The 15,077-nt window shown below is 41.4% G+C and overlaps 1 protein-coding gene across 6 annotated transcripts in view; it reads left to right on the forward strand.

The window, feature by feature from the left end:
* The window catches only part of ripor2 (RHO family interacting cell polarization regulator 2), a 65,701-nt gene that overhangs the window by 28,325 nt on the left and 22,299 nt on the right, over positions 1 to 15,077 (forward strand). The window lies entirely within an intron of this gene.

The raw sequence follows: 15,077 nt of genomic DNA on the forward strand, positions 1-15,077 counted from the left end.
TGCTTGAGGGCATCTGTGACACACAGCTGTGCGGTGACAGATGACTTAAGAAGGTGAAGAAGGGGTTGGAATGTGTAACTCCTTCGTCCTGAGGGGAATCGTTGTAAGGATGACTGAAACCTGCTACTCAAAATACGTTCAGTGTGGTAATGATGTTTTTTTGACATTACAACAGCTGAGAATGCAGTTATCTTTGAACTGATTGTTAAAAATCTATTCAGCATTTTAGGAGAACTGAACTGCACACATGGGGAGGATAGCTATGGTTTTAGGAAGAAAACCAGGCTGGAAGCTGAGGGAAATCAAGTTGGATTATGGGAATTGTGGGATCTGATAATCCCGTGGATGTAAGAAAATACTGGCATTACATACAATATCTTTCTCTGCAATATATATTAGGAGATTTTTTTAACTCTTGCTGCAATAGGACAGGAAAGACGTGCTGTAAATGGCCTCGGGGTGCATTCAAGCCCAAGGCCTCTGCATTAGCTTTATCCATGGCTTTATCACCCGCTCTACCCAGTGAGCTAAACCAGCGCTCCTGCTTTTAGTTTACTTAAAATCATGACTTGCTTTATAGATTTAAAAAATCAATCAGCCTTCAGAGTGTTTCATCTATGCTCATGATTCTTACAAGTCTTTCAGACTGCGATTGTTGCAACTCTAGCTCAGGAGGTTCAGCAGGTTGTCCTCCAGTCTGGTGACTGATCCTCGGCTCCTCCGCTCTGCATGTCTAAGTAGTGTAAAAGTTCTTTAAGTGGTCAGTGGCACCATTTACCATCAATAAATAATCAGCAGCTGAGAAAGGTCAGAGAGTTTTTCCTTCCCTCGTAAATGTTTTGCCTTCTAACTGCGTTGGCTAAAGTGCTAATGTATCAAAGACATAAAATTCGGCGCTGTTGACCTTTAGCGCACGCGCTCACCTCTCTCCTGCTCATCCTCTGCTTCAGGCTGCAGATAAAAGCTGCCGCACTATAATAAAAAAGAAGAAATCATAAAATAAATGTCAGTTATCCGTACAGGAGATCACAGCTGGACCAGATGTGGGCTTTGTGAAACATCTGTGCGTGGAGAGGCTTGGGTGTGAGCAGGTGAGCGAGTTCATGCGATGCCTGGTGCGATGGATGGTGATGCAGCGTCTCTGCTGCCTGTCTGTAGCATCTGCAGCACCATCCACGCGCTTCTCTGTGAGCGTCTGAGTCATCTTTTCGCTTTTGTTGTCATACAGCGACTCTCTGAGCTACACCCAGTACCAAAACTTTAACACGTCACACATCAGCACATAAACGGACCCATGTATTATAGCGTTCACTGGTTGTAAAAGCTGCCCTGCTCCTTACTGAATCTCCTTTATAAGCAGTGCAGAAATCTCCACGTTAACTTGAAGTATCCAACTGTGAAATAACACTTTAGAGGGAAAGGAAAGTTCTCCTCTTCAGTGTGTTTCTGCACCAGAGAAAGTTGCTTTCAGGGACATGATGTTCTTTTTCTGTCATTTTCCATTAGCCTTTTTTTTTTTTTTTTTTTTTTAAATCCCGCACAGTGTGATTTTTCTCTTTCATTCAGCCGCTGAGTAAGTTTTTGTGTCGTTAACATTATAGTAATGGCTAACTCAAGGCAACAGGAGGAATGAATGGAACAGAAATCCACCATGACTTCTGTTTGTGAAATACACCCACAGATTTGAATGCATTGCTGGTAAGAGAGAGAGAGGGAGAGTATGGGCATATGGTTGTATTATGAAACAAATATAGCCAGAAAGCATGTGCTTTATGGATGTAGGTCATGTTTTGCTTGTTTTCTTAGAGAAAATGTGGTCAGATGTTGCATAAATTTCTTTTTTCTCCTAAGCAATATATCACTGTGTGCAGTTTTTTACCCTATTAAACATTAATAAGCGGTGATAACTCGGGTCAGCAGGCCTGATCTCGGCCCGTTGTTAGTAATAAGTCCAGAGAAATGTTGCACCTCACAGCTGACACAGTGGCAAACCCTGTCGCTGACTGGCTGATTCACACATGGCTGTGCGATACTCTTAGATCGTGTTACCACAGCAGCTGCCAGCGGTGAAAACATTGTTGTCTTTTCCCACTGAAAATAACAAATGGAGCTGAAATAAGCTGAATAATCCTGTTTTGTATGGTAACTGCATTCCAGCGCTGCGGCATAGGTGGCCACTTTCAGTCGGAGCCATCGCATGACGGACAAATCAAAGGACCAGAGGAAGCAGGGAACGGGTTCTCATGCTGACACACATTCAGAGCGCACTGATATGTTAATCAAGCGTACCTTTTTATTTACATGTAGAAGAAGACAACGTGGGGCTTAATCTTCTGCGCTGCTCCCCTTTTTTGATTTCGAGGAAAATGTTTTCGCTCTCTTGCTGTGCCGATAGATCAGTCGGCGTCATGAAGAACAAACACCTGGTTAAAACATATGTAGCCTTTTTTTTCCTTTGTCAGAGCGTAGGGTGATGTTGTTAAGACGCAGCGTTTCCTGTCCGTGCCATCTGTGTCATTTCTGACTAAGCATCACAGATGGGTGGGTTTATTAATACTCTGCAATCAAGTTAGGTGAGCTTGTATGAGCTCAGCAGCAAACGCACTGTGGCTGTGCTGTTGAGGTACTTCATTTTGTTGCAGCATTCAGTGATTTTTGACTGAATCTTCTAGATCATTAATCTGGATGCATTCACTGTTAAGGCTTACAGTGATTGCAGCACGACCCTCCTGCTGAAATGCCTGAATGTAACCTCAGGCCCCACACGCCTCAGTTAATCTGGTCAAATTCCACTTCATATCCTGCTCTTAATTTTTCCCGTGCGCCGTGAGGACCCTGATGACTTATAATTGGAGTGGAGTGACCAAATTCGCATCTTACTGATTTTTTTTGGGCAGATTTTGGCGCACACACTGGTGTCTGAAGCGGCGCAGGTGTCTTTAAATGTTGTGAAAAGGTGGAGAGAAATGATCTTTGACTTTTCTGACAGATATAAATAAATCTATTAATAACTGATTAGTTCACACATCGATAAATCGGGAATAGATCGGGTCGATATGGACTTAAAATACCTGCCAGTGCTGTGTTTCCGTGGTGAGTTTGTGATAGAGCTGACATTGGCCTCCCCCCTCTCTCGCTCTAAAACTCTCTCTCTCTCACACACACACACACACACACACACACACACACACACACACACACACACACACACAGGCCACCACAGTACCGTCACGTCCCGTCTGCACTGCATCCAGTTCCCAGTCTTTCCCACAATAAAGCGTTTGACTGCATCAGATGACTGAGTCGACTCTCAGCTGATTCTTTTTATTATTTATAGGGTCCAGATCAGTTCAGTGATGACCTGGTAAAGCTTTTTTCTTTTTTTCCCTTTTTTTTTTAAGTAAATCTGTCACCAATTACTAATTAGGTCAGGATTTCAGGCAGAGAGACTATTTTTGGCCAGAAGAAGTGATACGAGTAAAGAGAAGTCAGTCTTTCTTATTGAGAAGGGAAGCATCAGTTTATCATCAGCCATGTTAGCACTGGCTGAAATTCTGTGTGTGTGTGTGTGTGTGTGTGTGTGTGTGTGTGTGTGTGTGTGTGTGTGTGTGTGTGTGTGTGTGTGTGTGTGTGTGTGTGTGTGTGTGTGTGTGTGTGTGTGTGTGTGTGACGCTGCAGATAAGATAACATCCACAATTATCAGTGATATCTGTTTTATAACATCAGGTTTACGTTGGCTAAATCTTTAAAAATAGTTTGATGAAGAATCGCTGCACTTTAACATTTTCCTTTAACAAAATAAGGAATAAACAGCAAGAAAAACATGTTGTTATCGTTCCAGCATCCGTAAAAACGGCTTATTTGTTGTTGTCCTGGTATAATTTTGATTTTAAAAGAATCAGTGCGAGCTATCTCCCTAATTGGAGCTCTTGTGGAAGCTTCCTGTTGAATAGTCTCACTGCTCGCTCCAAACAGAAATCGATTCCCTGAACAAACTGAGTTAGTCTGTGTTGTTTTACATGTGTGTTTGGGTGTCATGTTGAACATTTATGTTCTTTCTGGAATTTCCACCATTGTGGCTGTTCAAAGAGATAGCTGAGGGGGGAAAAAGAGCCCTGTGAGCACATGTGGAGACGACTCACCAGGTACCAGCATCACACATGAAGTTTTTGTTTCTTTTCTTTTCTCTGTGTGACGGATTCCTGGACTCACAGGCTGGTGACTCTGAAATGGTGTTTATGATCCTGCACATGATGGTCAGTCATAACAGCGTCAATCTCTCGTTTCAGGTTCAAAGCTTTTTACAAATTCCCATTTGTCCCACAGTCGTGTTATTTACTACACCTTCCTCCTTCTTTCTGGATGTGAGGGTTCGTATAACATGCTGGTAAGATTGGATTACACAAACTAGAGATTTATACCTGTCGTCTACAAGTTTAAATTTCTCTATTATCTCTATATATTTATCATCAGAAAATAAAATAATTGAATATATAAATATTCGTCTTAAGTAAACATTAACATAAAACTTTATAGGGGACCTAATATGTTAATTTCTAGGTAGCAGAATGAGTTCAGATGACTGAATATGAAAACCATATTTATTTTGCTGGCCATATATAAATTACCTCCTCTGCTCTTTTAATCAAAGTTTCTTCTGATTGGCTGCCCCTCTTTTACTTCTTAGTTTTATACATATTGGGCTTTAAATATGTTTTTTTTTGTGTTCATTATGGTAACACCTGGTTTTGGACCCCTTTCACTTTAAGGACATGGACCCTTTAACCAGCTTTCTTGTGATTGGCTGCACTTTGCAAACAAAAGGTCTCAGAAGCGAGTGGTCGGGGCTGCTCTGCTAAAACGGACATATTGGGGACTTGCCTCTATTTGACTGACACCTTGCAGGGCCAAGACAAGAAAAAAAGACTGTCTGAATCAGTGTGAATCCTGAGCTGTGGCTCACACTGATTGCGTGCACAAACACTGGTGGTCTTAACAAAATATATATGGCAGAAAGTAAAGAAAAGCATAAAATATCCTTCTTTTTAAATCTGTAATAACTGTTTTTAGCCACTTAAGGGCACTTGACTGAATGCATTTGCAGCACTTTCCCTTTAACATCACTTTCCCCTCTTCTATGGGAAATTTCTGGCTTTTATGTTGCTGAGTGCTCAACTGTGTTCACCAGTGAGTCTGTATGGAACTCTTTCTCCTGTTTCAGAGCAGACAGCTGTTTTGTGAGATCTTGATTAGCTAAAACATGAGACTGAGAGACTGAGCCGAAACTAAAACTTTAGATTTTGGAATCTAAACAGTGAGCTGGAGGATGTTGAAGTTCAGTGGAGTGGATTCTTACAACCAGACAGTAGTTTAACCCATTGTTTCTTGCTGGTGGGGAAAACTGAAGTGAGAGTCATGCTTAGTAAAAGTGTTTCATCGGCACCTCAAAAGATGACATTTTTCTACTCCACAATGTCATCTTAAAGCACTTTCCTCCCAGCTTTATAGTGAGCTTTGAGAAGCCTTTTCAGTAAAGATGAATAAAACCTTCCTCCTCGGGAGCAACGCACACTCTTTTGCAGCACTGTGGATAATAAGGCTCCCTGTTCCTGAAGTCATTTTTCCTTGTAAAAGTAGCTGTAAATGTGTAAATCCTGAATCGGGTTAAGAAGCAATATCGTGAGATTTGTGCTGTGTAGTAATGTAGATTCACATCTGCATGTGCACCCCGCTCAGGTTCGTAAACATGGCTGTTCTTGTGATTATGCATCGGTGTGTTAAGCACATTTGTCAGTGTCACATATTTTACCTGCAGGGAGTTTTGGATTTAAAACCTGTTCTTTCCGGGACATTCAGTGATAAATGTTCCCTTTCATCATGAAATTAATCTTAACTAACTAATACATGCATGGAATGTACCATATTACTTATAAAGACGTGTCCACGTAGGAAGCGAGCGGCAGCAACGCCGCTGAGATTCAGCGACTGTGAGCAGCGACAGAAGACGAGCATTTGAATTGACTGCCATTGATATGTGGCCTGATTGTAACCGATTGGTCCCTGGCAGATATTCCAGGCTCCGGTTGCCTAGGTAACCCTTGAGCGTAGTTACAAAGTTATTTATTAGATGCAGAAAAGTTTTAGTTTTGTGATAAAGGCTCGATTTAAAAAGATGGGGAGCACTGTTTTTAATCTGCAGTGTGTAGCATTTTGGGAAGTTAATGGCTCATGGTACAAACATGTTAGCTAGCAAGCACGGGTAGCAAGGTGAACTTAAAATCTGTTGTTTTTCATGTCTCATTTAATATAACAGTGATTTACAAATGACCAGTGACAGATGAAGAACTTGGACATCTTGGATCAAATCCTTAATAACTCCACCATTTGCTCAAAGAGTCTTTAAGGTGTAACATCAAGCCTTAATAATTAATCAATAATATCATGATGGGAAGGCGAAGCAAAACTTAAATGTGGTAAACTGTTTATTTGTTCCAGGCTGTAAACACCTCTGCACCTCTGAGATGGCTAAATGTTTCAGCAGCAAAGGTTACTGCTTCATGGATGATTCAGCTGGGCTGAAGGGACACACGTGTACAATTTTGTCACATTTTACTTCCATTTCAGTGATACATCAGGACAGAGACACAGAGAGTCCCAAATTATACAAGGAAAGATGCTGCAACAGCTTGAAATATGGATAAAATATGAACATTTCTTTGTTAAATCATCTCTAAAGATCAAGTTTTTTCTCAGAAGTTTGAGTCATTAAGTTGAAATTTTGAGATTCCTGACCTGAGAGTTTTACTCATTGATGGCAAAAAATGTTGGTGGAATTGATCTTCCGTATTGAAAAAGCTCATTCTTTCTGGAGAAAAATCTGATTGCTTTACTTCCCGTTTTGACTTCTTTCACTCACTGCAATGGAGAACATTGCAGTTTGTCTGGTGCACACTCAGTACTGGAACAAGCACTCAAAATTAGCCAAAACACAGCTAACCCTGAACCTTTTTACCTGTTCTCGATGGGCTGACATGCTCTCGCATATGTGACACACCTGGTTTTTCATTGTGAACAGGAAAAGAAAATCATAGATGGAAACAACATGTTTATTTTTTGGCTCTGGGTTTGCAGCCTGCAGCAAGTTTAGCCCGGCTTGGAGCTAGACCAGCAGTTACCCTCCTCACTGAACCAGTTTATACAAACCTGGACTCATGGATAACTGCGCAGCTTTCAGGCACACGCTTGCAGCCTGCAGGCTGTGTTGGAACATGTTACTTCACTTCCAGTCATCGCCGATCGCTTCAGTTGGTTTTGTTTTATCACAAACTTGACTGTTTCAGCCGGACTGCTGCATCATCTTACATATTTCTGCCTTTCTGCATTGTTATCAGCACCTGCCTTTCTTGTTTTTCTAATATCTTTCTGTTTTTGTACGCACAATGAGATAAAAGAAAAGAAGGAAATAATGACAAGCAGCACAGTCACTTTTAATGATGTATTTATGTGTTGAATGACATTGAAAACAGCATCTTTAAAAGCTCAGGATATACCAAAAAAACAACAGCTTTTTTTCTCCAAATGCAGGTTTGGTGCTTTAAAAGCTTCGGCCCTGTAACACGAGGGTGTGTGTGTGTGTATGTGTGTGTGTCCTACTTCTTGGCAGTTGGCTCATAACTGTTGTTTTACGTAACACACTTCATCCCATTTTGTCTGCTGTTGCCATGGTGAGGCTAATTTATACAGGCATTAAGAATTAGCCCTCTCTCATTAACATGCACTGTGGTTCTGATACTGGTTTTTGCACGTAAATACACACTCGTACACGCTCTCACACTCTGAGGGTTATTCAGAAGTTAAATGTTGATGTTTGTGAGTTTGGGTGAGACTGTTGTATAAGAGAGGACGGGGAACGGAGAACAGCGAGCACAGTGAGGGTGCGTTTTGTGCAGTTTACAGCAAACGAGCACAGCGCGAGCAAGTGCTGTGATTATTATTCAGCAACGTTTTAGATGCACAGCAGAGTTTGTTTACATGTACGATTACACCAAATATTAGTTGGTTTTTTTTCTTGATGAATTGCTGCTTATTTTTGCAGTGCCATATTTTAACACCTTGTCTCCCTTTATTTATGGTTTTACCTCATTCATGCTCTTCATGGGGAGAGAAAAGTGCCCCCTCATGCTTCACCATTGACAGATTTGGCTGCACAGACTGAGGATGAGGGAGTCAGAGCAGAGTGAGATGAATATAAAGGGAGCAAAACAAGAGAAAGAAGAGTCACACTGTCAGTGAAGAAAAGACCATTCTGGGTGAAATCACTTCAGATATCTGAGTCACTCGAGTGAAACCTCACAAACATGAATGAAGGGTGGGGGGGTAAATGATTAAGAGGAACAGCTGCCTCACATGTTCCTGTGGGGGATGTTAGAAAACTGCTGATGCTGAAATGCAGAGGAAGGAAAGGATGACATTGTGAAATGGTTGCATTAAGTGTTCTTTTGTTGACTCTCGGTGGAAGACTACTACATCAAAGGCAAGGATGGATTTAAAGCCAAGTGTTTCGAAGCTAGCGCTCATTTTATTGAAAATTGATAGACTGTATATAAAAGAAGGCCTTAACCATTAGTTTCCAAAGTTCCATTTTGAAGCTTCATTGTTGCTTCCTTTCAGTGCTTTCTAATGAAATTCCGAATTCATTTTTTAAATTAATATGTACTAATTACATGCAAAGCACAACATGAACAGGCTAAAGTTTATACAGCAGAGCTGCTGAGACCTTATATCTTCAGCTGGCCTGTCCGATCATCTGATCAGGTGTTCCACACTCTTATTTTGAAAGCAGAGGTGATCATGCTTTTGAGGTTGTATCATATGCATATATGAATCTTTTTAACCTCCTAAGACTCGAACTCTTTCATGGCATGCATTTTTAATTTCTCTTTGCTATTTGGGCTGATTGGGACCTGGTGAATGTAAAAACAAAGAATAACCTGATTTTTGTTTTTGACAAAAATAAGATTTTGATTTTAAATTTCGATAGAACAGTGGCAGCATAATGTCCTCGTAAGTGGATATCAGGCCCTTGTAGAGCAAAATGCAGTATTTTGGTCTAGACAACTGTGGACGCCAGGTCCTAGGAGGTTAATGTGTTTTTATCCAAACTGTGAAGCACTTTATAACTTTAAAAAGTGCTTGTGGTGGAATTAAGGCACGACGGGACCACAAATCCGTGTTATGAGCCATCTTTATTTAACATTTGCATCACACCACCACAACAAACCCCAACCCCTGAGTCCCTGTGTTTATAACTCGGCAGGCGTGATTAAGGATGCCGTGCAGATGCGTCCACCCTCCCTGCACGGGACCGCAGACCACGCCCCACCACAGTGCTAGACAAAGTTTTGAAAGTAGATAAGCGACATGGAGATCTGACTGAGAAACCAAGAGCTCTGAGTGCTAATGGTGGCATTTCCTCCTAATCATATCCTGCTTGAGCATCTGTTTTGTTCTATTAGTGACCATAAGTCATAAAATCAACATCATGCTGTGTTAAATAAGACTTTAAACGAGCTGTTAAGATCAGAAATTTGTCAGGAAAGTGTTTACTGAGGTTAAAGATAAAGAAAGCAGTAGGTTTGTCCTCGTATCCGTGTCTATGTGGTCTGGTGGTTTATAAACACCTATTAGTGAGCTGGAAAGGCACATGCTGGAAAATGACCATGCTAGCAATCATACTAGCAATCATGCTAGCTCAGCTGATGATGTCAACCACGTGACTCTTGCCAAAACATATCCCACTTTGCTTGAAGAAGCTCTTTTGTATTTGCAGTTGGCTCTCACTATTAGTTTTGAGGCTCTCTCGACCCTCATTAACTCAGTAGGGCTGTCTCTCTCCCTCACACAGAATCACTCAGTGATGGTGCTAATACGCTAATGTACGTGAACATTGCAGAGCTAACAGCAACTGCTCTCTCCAGCCACCTCTCCTTTGCTAATTGCATATTTGTAATTTGTCCAGTCTTGCCAAGGCGCAGCTAAGAGTACTGATTAATGTGATGCTTACAAGACCCTCCAAAAAAAAAACCACAGTCACACAAACACACTCATGAGGGTGTTTAAGGCTGCGATGAAAGACCATTGAATGGCCTGACTGGCAGCTGTATTCAGCATGGGTAACGCCTGGCACCAAACCAGGACGCACTGCAAGTGGGTATTGTTGTTCTCGCTCTGAAAGGCTCTTTAGACGAGATGAGCGGTGACACTAAGAGGTGCGGAGGAAAGGTTTTCATGATTCAGTGGTTGAACTCAGCCCTGTGTGTGTGTGTGTGTGTGTGTGTGTGTGTGTGTGTGTGTGTGTGTGTGTGTGAGAGAGAGAGAAAGAAACATCTATTTAAATGTTGTGGTTTTTTAAGGGGCTTGCTAATACTTTAGAAAAGTTTAGAAAATCCCAAAGCTTGGACTATAGTGTGAACATTTATCACACTACTCACACCAGCTGTCCCCTACAAGAGAGTAAAAGCTTGATAGATTTCCTATTGCTTTGACTAATTAGCCTTTAAACCATTATTAGAGAGGAATTTAAACTGGAATATATTTAATTTGCTTAAGCTTTAACTAAAGAGTTGGATCTCTTTTGTCTTCAGAGGTGCTTTTTTCTTAATGGCATCGATCCAATAACATTCTGGAGACATTCCTCAGAGATTTCCATATTGACATGAGAGCATTACACAGCTGCTGCACATTTGTCGGCTGCACATCCATGATGTGAATCTCCCGTTCCAGCACATCTCAAAGATCTCTGGAGCCCATTCACACTGAGACTTCAATAGAAACCAGTGTGGATGATCTGAGCTTTGAGTACACTCTGGTCATAAAGGGATGGACAAGGTCATCAAGAGTTCTCAGGTAGGCTGTGGTATTTAAATGATACTCGGTTGGTACTAATGTGCCGAAAATGTGCCAAGAAAATATCCACACACATTAACCACCAGCAGCAACCTGAACTTGTCGATACAAGGCTGGGTAGAGCCACGTTCTCAAGTTGTTTACTCCAAATTTTGACCCTATCCTGCTAATGTTACCGTAGAAATCGAGACAAATCAGACCAGGGAACGTTTTACAAATCTTCTATTCTCCAGTTCTGGTGAGTTGTAGCCTCGGTTTCGTGTTCATAGCTGACATGGGTGGCATCAAGTGTGGCCTTCTGCTGCTGTAGCCCATGAGCTTTGAGGTTCAACACACTGTACATTCAGAGATGCTCTTCTGGATACCTTGATTGTTATTTGAGTTATTGTTGCCTTCCTGTCAGCTCAAACCTGTCTGGGTATTCTCCTCTGAACTCTGACATCACGAAGGTATTTTCAACCAGATAATTCTCTATAAACCCCAGAGATGGTTTTGTGGGACAATCACAGCATATCAGGAGTTTGTGAAGTATTCAGACCAACCATGCAATGTTCCACATCACTTAAATCACCTTTTTTTCCCCCATTCTGATGCTCAGTTTGAACTTCAGCGGGTGATTTTGACCGTGTCTCCATGACTGGACTGAATTGATGCCAATTTCTTTGCCAATTAGATACTTGTATTAATGAGCAATTGAACCACTGTACCTAATGAGTGTATATACAGTTTCCAATCATAACATATTAAAAAGAGTTAGTTTCTCAAATTCAAGAAACTGTAAATGGCTGATCAAATAATGGTGTTGATCAGCAAATCGATTATTTGGCTCATCATCTCATCATGTAACAAACCGCTGATCTTCATTCAGCCTGTTTGTAGCAGCTGGAGAAACTCACAGTCTAGATATAGGTGCAGATAATTTGCTTGATAATTAAAAGTGAGGTATTTACTTTGTTTCTGAGTTCTGAGAGCACGCAGAGACAAGGTGATTACCTTTTATAAAGCACCACATTTATCCAGCAATGTGTGGGCGAGTCCCTGAAAATGAATGTAGGACAAACACTCTTTGAGTTTCATACAGCCTCTGCCTGACAGGCAGTGCCAGAGTTTTAGTGTGCACGCCGTTGTGAAGCTGTTCTGTGTTTGAATCGTGTGAGTACTCTTATTTTACAGCAGTTTTCTCTGATGGCAGGGAGAAGTACTCCGTGTTATTCCCTTGCGTCCTCACCGTAGGCTGTGTGTACATCAGGATACTCGGGGGATAATCTGGTACCATTGTGTATGGAGTTTAGTGAGCACATCTTCTCGTTCTCCATCTTTGTTTGTCTAAATACAGTAGATTTTTCTGAAAGTGCTGTAAACAGTGTCCGGCCTGTTCTGTTATTATCCAGAGAGCATTAGGTAACTGGATGTACCATCATTTCCCTCCCACTGCTCCTCTTTTAGGAGAGTGAGTCAGAAAGTCCGCGAGACATGTACAGAAAGGCAGAAAAGTGTGTTTGTTGAACATCCAGACACCAAAATGGACCAAAAAGCTTCAGAGAATTACAGCAAATTGCAGCTCTCGTGTAACGTCTCTTCCTTTGCTGTGTTTTGGCTAGTAATGGTGATTACCGCCTCTCAGGAGAATCATATCCCGATAATGTGACCACATCACATTATCTAACAAATCTGCTTTCCAATTGTATATTTTAGACCAGAAGCATTACTCTGGGTTTTGTTTTGCACATATCAGTGCGAGTAACAGTAATGAAGTGCAGGTAAGTGGTTCTAATATCACAGATTTTTAGTACTCTTAGCTACATCAAAGTTGAGGTGTGGAGTGTCCTTGTGTCGTGACCATAGACTGTATATATAAGATGGATGTGCTGCCAGCTTCCAAGTCTGAAAAGCGATGCTGCATTCTTTTAACGGCCAGCAGGGGGCAAGTCATCTGGTTTGAAAAAAAAAAAAAGACTTCAAGTTGTAAAGAAGTCTATGGGGAAAAATGTCTTTTCTCGGCTCAGTCACTGAATAAAACATTTTATAAATTATGGTCGACGGTATCGTTACAGTCAGAAAGGAGGACTATCCAGGTTTTGTTTACTGGCTAATGAGTTGTAATTGACAAGTCATTATTTAAGCGCTCGCTTGTCACTTCAGGGTTCAAAACACCAAAATGACATCGAGTCTTCACACTGAGACTTCGCTGACCATCTTTAACACCATTTGTGCTCTTGAGAGAAATAAAACTCTTTTGGATCTGTTTTTTTTTTTTTCATTGATACAGATGAAAGTGTATGTGGATTCATTCTTGTTCATTTATATATGTAGCAGCAAATAGAGAGGTGAAGATCCAGTGTCGCTTAAGGCAGAGAGAGCAACACTCGTTTTTAGTAAATGTCTTCAGTGAGGCAATGCTGTTGTTCTATGTTGCAAGAAAAGTGCCACAAATAGTTGGGTAACAAATGAAAACAGAGAACCGAAGACTGCAACGCCCTCTTTGTTCTCCGCGCAGCTATACAGTGGTGGTGCAATACGAGCGAAGGGGGTATCTGATGTTCAGACATAGTTTCGACACCAAGACCTGAGTCATGCTCGAAATGATAGTGCAGGGCGGAAGTATAGAGTCAGTTTATCACTGCTGTACTTATTCTTTAAAAGTTTCTGGAGGGTTCTCAGGCTCAAACTTCAAAGCAGTGAGCAAAAAAAGTCTGCAGATCATTGGTTGGAGGAGAACTGCAAAGGCGTGCAATAGGAGTAGCAAGTTTTACATTACGCAGTAATTTGATCGGCTGGTAATGTAAAAATATTGATTTATACACCTTTTAGTACAATTGTGAAAATGGCTTTAGCCACTTTTAAAATATAAAAATAAACATAAAATATTGGGTCTTCTGTCTGTAAAGATATATATTTTAAATATATTTTATATTTTCTAACTAATCCTGACAAAACTAGGATTGTAACGCCTGTCTATGCAATGGTCCGAATCGCCTATTTACTCGGTCACAGCCACCAGGGTCTTCTGTGTTCTAGGCAGCTAGCTGCTATTAATAGTCGCAGCCGTATCAGTCTCGCTACATTATTGTTGCTTCTCTGCAAAACAAGGATCTAGTCTTTCCTCAGACCGCGTGCTGGTTCTTTGTGTGGTCCTCAGTCCAAAGGAGCTGATATCAGGTTGCTAGTTTGGCCGCCTGTAGTACCACAGACAGAGGCTTAATGTGTGTGCTGCCCTGCTCCACCACCCCACACAGACGTCCTCTGGAGAAATAAAGATGGATCCTGTAGGACAAAAGTGGGGTATGATTACAAGCAGCAGCACAAATCCAGAGTTTTCTTTCATTTGGCAAAGTTGTTTTAACTCGTACGCCTGGGGGATGGTTTGTGTCGCTTGTGAGAGGAGGGGAAGCAGACGCAGAGGAGAGCTGAATACTGAGACAAGCTCCTCTGCTTGTTAGTAAAGTTTAATTTGATGTGACAAATGTGTCTCTCTGTTCTTCTCCTTCAGGCATTTCTGTATTAGGCGAGAAGCAATACAGATTAACAAGACAGATCGAGCCTCCTCTGACTCACACAAAGTTTACAGTTATCATGTTATTGTCACCAACGTTGAGATGTTGTTTGTTACTCGGGCATGTTCCAGGTTGCCGTTTGTCTTGTGATGTTGCAGAGGGAGTTGACATTAAAGCAAGGAATAGCAGCGTGTGCAGGAAAGTTCAGGAAAGCGTTGTAGTATGTGAAGATATGTTTGCACACCTGTGGAGATGGCGGGGTATTGCTCGAGTAACACGGTGCTTTCATCTCAGTATATGAATAGAATTTAACAAGCATGTCCTGGTATTTAAAGGACCTGATTTCAGTCTCTTCTCTCATCCTATCACGGTGTCTTTCTGCAACATCTATAACCTTTTCCAGCTGTTCTGACCCATGCTGACCTCTGACGCACCAAAACAAAAGATTTCACTCTATAAAGACTTTCCTCTATTTTCCTTTCTTTTGCTTTTTCGTGAGGTATGAGGAAGCTTTCCTTGGTTAATTCTTTGAACTTTTTCTAAACTGCGCTTTGAGGTTAAATGTCAGCCTGCTGCCACCGAAGCACAGCGATCTGGACAAATTCTCACACTGCTGTTTGAAACTGTGATCCAGTTATCTCAGTGGATTCCTCCTTTGGGCGCTTGATCTCTGCTACA

Source organism: Astatotilapia calliptera, chromosome 22, assembly GCF_964374335.1.
Source record: "Astatotilapia calliptera chromosome 22, fAstCal68.1, whole genome shotgun sequence".
NCBI classification, from domain to species: domain Eukaryota; kingdom Metazoa; phylum Chordata; class Actinopteri; order Cichliformes; family Cichlidae; genus Astatotilapia; species Astatotilapia calliptera.